The following is a 7,502-nucleotide window of genomic DNA, read 5'->3' on the forward strand; positions in this document are numbered from 1 at the left end:
AACAAGTGGGAAAATACCAAATTAAAAAGCTTATGCACAGCTAAAGAAACCATCATCAAAATAAAAAGGGAACTGCCTGTGTAGGAGAACACATTTGCCAATGATATGGACAAAGGTTTAATTTCCAAGATATATAAATGACTCATCTGACTCTATACAAGGAAGAGAAAAAATCCAATTAAAAATGGGCAAAGGACCTGAATACACTTCTCCTAGGAGGACATATACATGACCCATAGGTATATGAAAAGATGCTCAACACCACTAACCATGAGATAAATGCAAATTAAAAACACAAGATGTCATCTCACATTTGTCAGAATGACTATCATTAAAAAGTCAACAAACAAAAAATGCTGGTGAGGATATGGAGAAAAGGGAACCCTAGCACACTGTTGGTGGGAATGCAGACTGGTGTAGCCACTATGCAAAACAGAATGGAATTTCCTTTAAAAATTAAAAACCTTTTGACCCAAAGATTCTACCCTAAGAAATATACCCTAAGAATTATGAAACACCAATTCAAAAGAACTTAAGCACCCTCTGTTCATGGCAGCACTATTTATAATAGCCAAGTGCTTGAATCAGCCTAAGTGCCCATCAGTAAATGAGTGGATCAAAAAACTTGGTACATTTACACAGTGGAACACTACACAGCCAAAAGTAAATGGAACTCCTTCTTTTTTTGACAAAGTGGATTGAACTGTAAAATATTATGCTAAGTGACATAAGCCAGTGGGTGAAAGACAGATACATAGTGATCTCACTTATAAGAACAATCTAACGAACAAAATAATGAGCAAAGTAGAACCAGAGCTAAGGACACATGGAACATAATGATAAAGGCCAGAGAGGAAGGGGTAAAGGATAATGGTGAAAAGGAGGGGAAGGGACTAGTCAAAAAAATATATGAATGAGCCATGGATATGAACAACAGCATGGGAATTGGCTATGCGAATGAGAGAATGGGCTTGGCAGCCTATTTATGACACAGAAGGGCAAAGGGGGGAAAATTGGGACAACTATTATAGAATAACAATAAAAAATAAAAAATAAAAATAGAAAAAAGGATATTAAGTATCAAGGAAAGGCTATTGTCTCCATCATGGAGGTTTTTAAGACTATTTTTTAAAAAAGCTCTTTAAACCATGTTACATTTTAGAATTGATTCATTAAAAAATATCTCATGCTTTGCTAAAAAAATTTAATACATAAAATTATCATAAAATTCAGAGTATTCAGCAAAACAGGAATTTTATATTTTAATGGAACACCATCAGAACTATTTTACTTTTCTAGAAAGTAAATGAAGAATCCCTTGAAAATTATTATATGCTTATACAACATTTAAAAACATGTAAGGTCAATAACTGTCTGATATTAATCCTTTTAATTTTTTTATAATAACTAAACTCAATTGGCGTTTATAGAAAATTCCTTCTCCCAAAAACCTGAATCCATGTTCTTCTCTAATGCACATAGAACACTTGTCATGCCAGACTATGTTCTGGGACAAGTCTCAATGAATTTACCGGAATTAAAATCACACAAAATATTGTCTGTTACCAAATATGAAATTAAATGATGAATCAGTAACTGAAAGATGTTTGAAATTCCCAAACGTTTGGAAATAAATTATCCCTAGGTCAATGAATAAATCAAAATGGATATTAGAAAATATGCTGAACTAAATTAAGTAAACATACAATGTGTCAAAATTTATGGGCCACAGCTGAAGGGAAATTTATAGTGTTAATACTTACATTAAAAATGGAGGAAAGTTTCAAATCAACAATTAAGGAAATAAAAGACAAAGGAAAAAATTGGAGGATTATGGCTTTTCAGTTTTTAGTAAATGCTTATTGACATTTCATTTTATATTATGTTAAAGAGTAAAATTAATTAAAATAATTTGAAATGAACATATACACAGATGTCACAAGAAATTAAAAGGTATATATCTTGTAATTGATAACAAAATATTGAAGTTCTACGTAAGTAGTAGGGCTCAGCTTTTTTTTCTAATAGATTATAGTTGTCATGTTAATACAGTAAGGTGAAATATGTATGCTGCATTAATTAACTAATTTGAAATTTGTATGAACTTCATGTCCACAACACAGATGACTGAGTTTAAAGAATTGCAATATTTACCTCTGAACACTCAGCCCATTTATGACAGACATTGTAATAAACTGGTTTTTGGGTTTTTCTCTGATCAATTCAGTAATTTCTTAGCCACATTTTAATTTTAACCTCGTATCTTTTTATGTCATTTCATTCTATGGGTCTGCTCTTTCCCTTATTCTAAATCCTATTTGCAAACATTTGGCATTGTTGTAATGACTGCTCAGTATGAGCGTGAAGGGAGCAGTTGGTCTCTCTGTCTCATCTGCTTCATGGGGTGGGCAACCCCCAGTAGGAGCTCCCTGCTCTGAGGATCAGTGATTGAACTCAAGTGCAGCTGCCTGGAATGCAGGATTTCTCGTGTATAGCCTTATCCTCCTCTACCCCACCTTCTCTGGGCTCCGTCAGGGCACCATTATTCTTTTCAGTTTTAATTTTGTTTTGACTTTGCTTTAGAAAAACAAGAAAGTTTGGCAGGAAGACGGTGGAAGCTTCATTAGAATTGCCACAAAATAAAATTACTGTTTTACAGATTAAAGAAACTAGTAACTAGAGATTTAGTGACTTGATCAATAAAAACGTTTGCAAGGTGGTTTCTCTAATCAACCCAAAGTACATAAGATACTAAAATTTTAGATAACATCTTGGGGGAGAGACGATGGTAGAGGAGTGAATGGGAGTGACGCTGACCTCCTCCCAAGACCAAACTGGAATAGCAACTAAATAGTGGAGTAATCACCTGGGAAGCAGTGGAGTGATAGTGGGAGAGGAGCCTTGGTGCCGCGGACAGTGGATTCTACTCTCACACATCCCATGGGTGAGAAGTGCAGTGGAGGCTCGAGAGGGTGGGCTGGGTGCCCAGGGGCACTGGCACCAGAGGGACATTGAAACGGCCAGTTAGCTTCCCCTGAGAGGAACGGGGTCTGAATCATAAACAGGGACCCCTAAACAACAGCAGCTAAAACCAAGAAAATACAGAAAAAACGCAACCCCAAAAAGCTTAGGGGCACTCTCTGCCAGAGACAGGTGGCTGGGGATGCAAAGAGACATTTAAAGGGCCAACACAAAAATTGCAGTGGCAGCCACCCTCCTTGATCTCTGGGTAGAGGCGGCAGCAGGGTGGGCTGGTGCCTGGGAAAAGACTGGTGAGGAAAACTTTGTGAAGAGAACTGACATGGGAGCCGGTGGAGCCCGGTGATAACGCACTTCCCACTCTGCAGCTACCATCTCGCTCAGGCATAAAGGAATCCATTAACCTGCCTTTCCTGCGCTCCGCACACAGCTTGTGCGTGTGAGCTGCGGGGCTGAGTGCAGAGTGGCTGGGAGAGCCTTGAGGAGAGACTGGAGACAGAGGCATTGGGGAAAGAATGGGAGGAGGAACCGGGGAGTCCGTACTCCCGCCCCGTTCTGTTGTCTCCATTGTGGGCTGGAAAGGCGCAACCCCAAAGAGGCAGAAGCACGGTGCGCAGGAACCAGACTGCCTGCGATCGAAATGCAGTCCGCACAGGGGGTGGATCCGTGGCCAAAGGGGTCACAGAACTGCCCGGAGGCCCCTGAGGAGAGTCTGGAAATGGAGGCGTTGGGGAAAGAATGGGAGGAGGAACCGGGAAGTCCCGACTCCTTCTCCTTGCCCTAGTCTCCAATGCACGGGAGGAGGCCACGCCCCCAAAGAACCAAAAGCCGGAAAGCACACATAGACACCCCAAAAACACCCAATGCAGGCGGGCACACTTGCGCCGAGTGACCAGCAAGGGTTGGGGAGCATGTGTGTGACCCACGCGGGCTGGCGAACGCTTGTACCGGCTGGCAAGGCCTCCCACAGATTGGCACTGATATGGCACTGCGAGGGATTGCACAGAGCGGCAAGGGCAGGTGTAAATTGACCCGCCCGCCTGCGATTGCGGAGTGGCCCACAAAATTAGTAGAGCTGCCCAGAGTCCCTGAAGGAGAGACCAGAGACAGGATTAACGGGAGAGTCCTGGAGCTTACTTCCTCCCATTTCCGTAGTCCCCATTTGGTGAGAGCAAGCAACGCACCCGAAGAGCCAAAAGCAGGGAAAATACACAATAGAAGACCCTAAACTCACCAGTGCCGTGAAGCTCGCCAGCCAGGGGGCCAAATGAGTACGTGAGGTGGCGAATAAGCCCCCTGGTGTGGGGCAAGCACATGCAAGCTCAGGCAGGCAGGGGATCCTGCCGTACTGGGAGCGCGCTCAAGGAGCTCCCAGGAGAGTGCAGAGAGATCCCAAAAAATAGCCCAAAGGTTAATGTGACTGAAGGGGTCACAGAGCTGTTCCAACAGGAGTCAGACACAGACATTAGACTCCTGGAAGGCTCAAACAAACAACCCAAGGTCCTATAGGGTCAACAACTGACATCATCACAGGCAGGCCCAGAAAGAAAAGTAAAGGACAAAAATACTTAACAGACTCCCACAAAAATGGGAAGAAAAAGAAGTTCCCCCCAAATGAGTGGAAAAGGGGACTCCCCACAGAGAGAGCTAAATGAAATAGAGGCAAGGGAACTATCAGATACTGAATTCAAAACAATGGTTCTAAGGAAGCTCACTGAGCTCAGCCAGCTCAAAGAGAACTATGAGAAACTGCAGAGAAACTATCAGGATCTTACAACAAACTATATCAACCTGGAAAAGGACATAGAAACTATCAAGAAGACACAAGAGGATACGAAGAATACCATTTCTGAATTGAAGAACACAGTAGAAGGAATCCAAAGCGGGCTGGATGAAGCTGAGGATCGAATCAGTGAGATGGAGGACAAGGTAGAAAGAAGCTCTCAGAAAGAACAAGAAATGGAAAAAAAGACTCAAAAAGAATGGAGAGGCATTTAGGGAAATTCAGGACAACGTGAAACGCGATAATACCACATAATAGGGATACCAGAAGGAGAAGAAGAAGAGCAAGGGATAGAGAACCTCCTCGAAAAACTGACGATGGAAAATTTCCCTAATTTGAGGAGAGAAAGGCTCTCATGGATCCGGGAGGCACAGAGGACCCCACTCAAGAGGGACCCAAGGAGGTCCACCCCAAGACACATCATCATTAAAATGGCAACTATCAAAGACAAAGAGAGAATCCTCAAGGCAGCAAGGGTGAAGGAGAAAGTAACATACAAGGAGGCACTGATACGCCTAGGAGCTGACTTCTCAACAGAAACACTACAAGCCAGAAGGGAATGGCAACAAATATTCCAAGCCATGAAAAGCAAGGGCCTACAGCCAAGGCTGCTCCACCCAGCTAGGCTCTCCATTAAAATACAAGGGGAAATACGGAGTTTCCCAGATAAGACTAAAAGAATACATCTCTACCAAACCAGCACTCCAAGATATGCTAAGGGGACTGGTTTAAGCAGATGAAGGAAAAGAATGAGAGAGAGAGGAACACAGGTACAAAGAGAAAAGATGAGTAAGTTTCTATCAGTAATATCTCTCAATGTGAATGGACTAAATGCCCCAATCAAAAGACACAGGGGGCTGAATGGAAAGAAAACATGACCCACACATATGCTGCCTACAAGAGACCCACCTCAGAGAAGAGACCTACACAGATTGAAAGTAAAGGGATGGAAAAAAATATTCCAAGCAAATGGGCATGAGAAAAAGGCTGGCATTGCCATACTTGTATCAGACAAAGCAGATTTCAAAACAAAGGCCATAAAGAGAGACCCAGAGGGGCACTTTATCATACTTAAAGGAAGAATCTATCAAGAAGACATCAACATTGTAAACTTATATGCTCCCAATATTGGAGCCTCCAAGTTTATAAGGAAATTGTTGGATGACTTCAAAAAAGATATAGACAACAGTACACTGATAGTAGGGGATTTCAACACCCCACTGTCAAAAACGGACAGATCTTCCAAACAAAACATTAATAAACATATTGTGGCGCTAAATGACACACTGAATCAAATAGACTTAACTGACATATATAGAGCCTTACATCCCAAAGAAGAAAAAGACACATTCTTTTCAAATGCTCATGGCAGTTTTTCAAAGATAGACCACATGATAGGACACAAAGCAAACCTCAGCAAATTCAGAAAAATTGAAAAAATACCAAACTTTTTTTCCGCTCACAAGGGCTTGAAACTGGAAATCAACCTCCAAGAGAAACTTCAAAAACTTGGAAACTCATGGAGACTGAACAGTAGACTATTAAACAATGAATGGGTCAATAATGAGCTAAGAGAAGAAATCAAAAAATTTCTGGAAACAAATGAAAATGAACAGACAACAGTCCAAAACCTATGGGACACAACAAAGGCAGTCCTGAGAGGGAAGTTCATAGCAATACAGGCCTACCTAAAAAAGATAGAAACATTTCAAATAAAAGACCTACCACTACAACGTCAAGAACTGGAGAAACAACAAATAAATCCCAGAGCAAGTAGAAGGAAGGAAATAGTCAAGATTAGAGCAGAACTGAAGGACATAGAGACGAAAAGAACAATTCAAAGGATCAACCAATCCAGAAGCTGGTTCTTTGAAAAGATAAATAAAATCGACAAGCCTTTAAAAAGACTCATCAAGAATAAAAGGGAGAAGACTCAAATTAATAATATCAGAAATGAAAGAGGAGAAATCACAACTGGTACCACAGAAATACAAAGGATCGTCAGAAACTACTATGAACAATTATATGCCAAGAAATTTGAAAACCTTGATGAAATGGAAAAATTTTTAGTAAAGTATAATCTTCCAACACTGAAGGAGGAAGAAACAGAAAGCTTGAACAGACCGCTAACAGCTGGGAAATTGAAGCAGTCATCAAGAAACTCCCAGCACACAAAATCCCAGGGCCGGACGGTTTCCCAGGAGAATTTTACAAAACATTTAAGGAAGAGCTAACCCCTGTCCTTCTCAGACTATTCCAAAAAATCCAAGAGGAGGGAAGACTCCCAGACTCTTTTTATGAGGCCAGCATCACCCCGATCCCAAAACCAAATAGAGACCCTACAAAAAAAGAAAAGTACAGGCCAATCTCGCTGAGGAACATAGATACTAAAATCCTCAACAAAATATTGACAAACTGCATCCAGCAATACACTCAAAAGATTATCCACCATGATCAAGTGGGATTCATCCCAGGGATTCAGGGATGGCGTTCAATATACGGAAGTCAATAAAAATAATACATCACATATATAAAAGAAAAGACAAAAACCACATGATCATCTCGCTAGATGCAGAGAAAGCATTCGATAAGGTACAGCACCTATTTATGATCAAAACACTCAGCAAAATGGGAATAAATGGGGCATTCCTCAATGTAATAAAAGCCATATATGAAACACCTACAGCCAATATCATACTCAACAGGCAAAAACTGAAACTTTCCCACTAAGATCGGGAAC

This window comes from Pteronotus mesoamericanus, unplaced genomic scaffold (genome assembly GCF_021234165.1).
Source record: "Pteronotus mesoamericanus isolate MK-2021 breed Mesoamerican mustached bat unplaced genomic scaffold, CSHL_Meso_final contig_94, whole genome shotgun sequence".
Classification (NCBI taxonomy): Eukaryota; Metazoa; Chordata; class Mammalia; order Chiroptera; family Mormoopidae; genus Pteronotus; species Pteronotus mesoamericanus.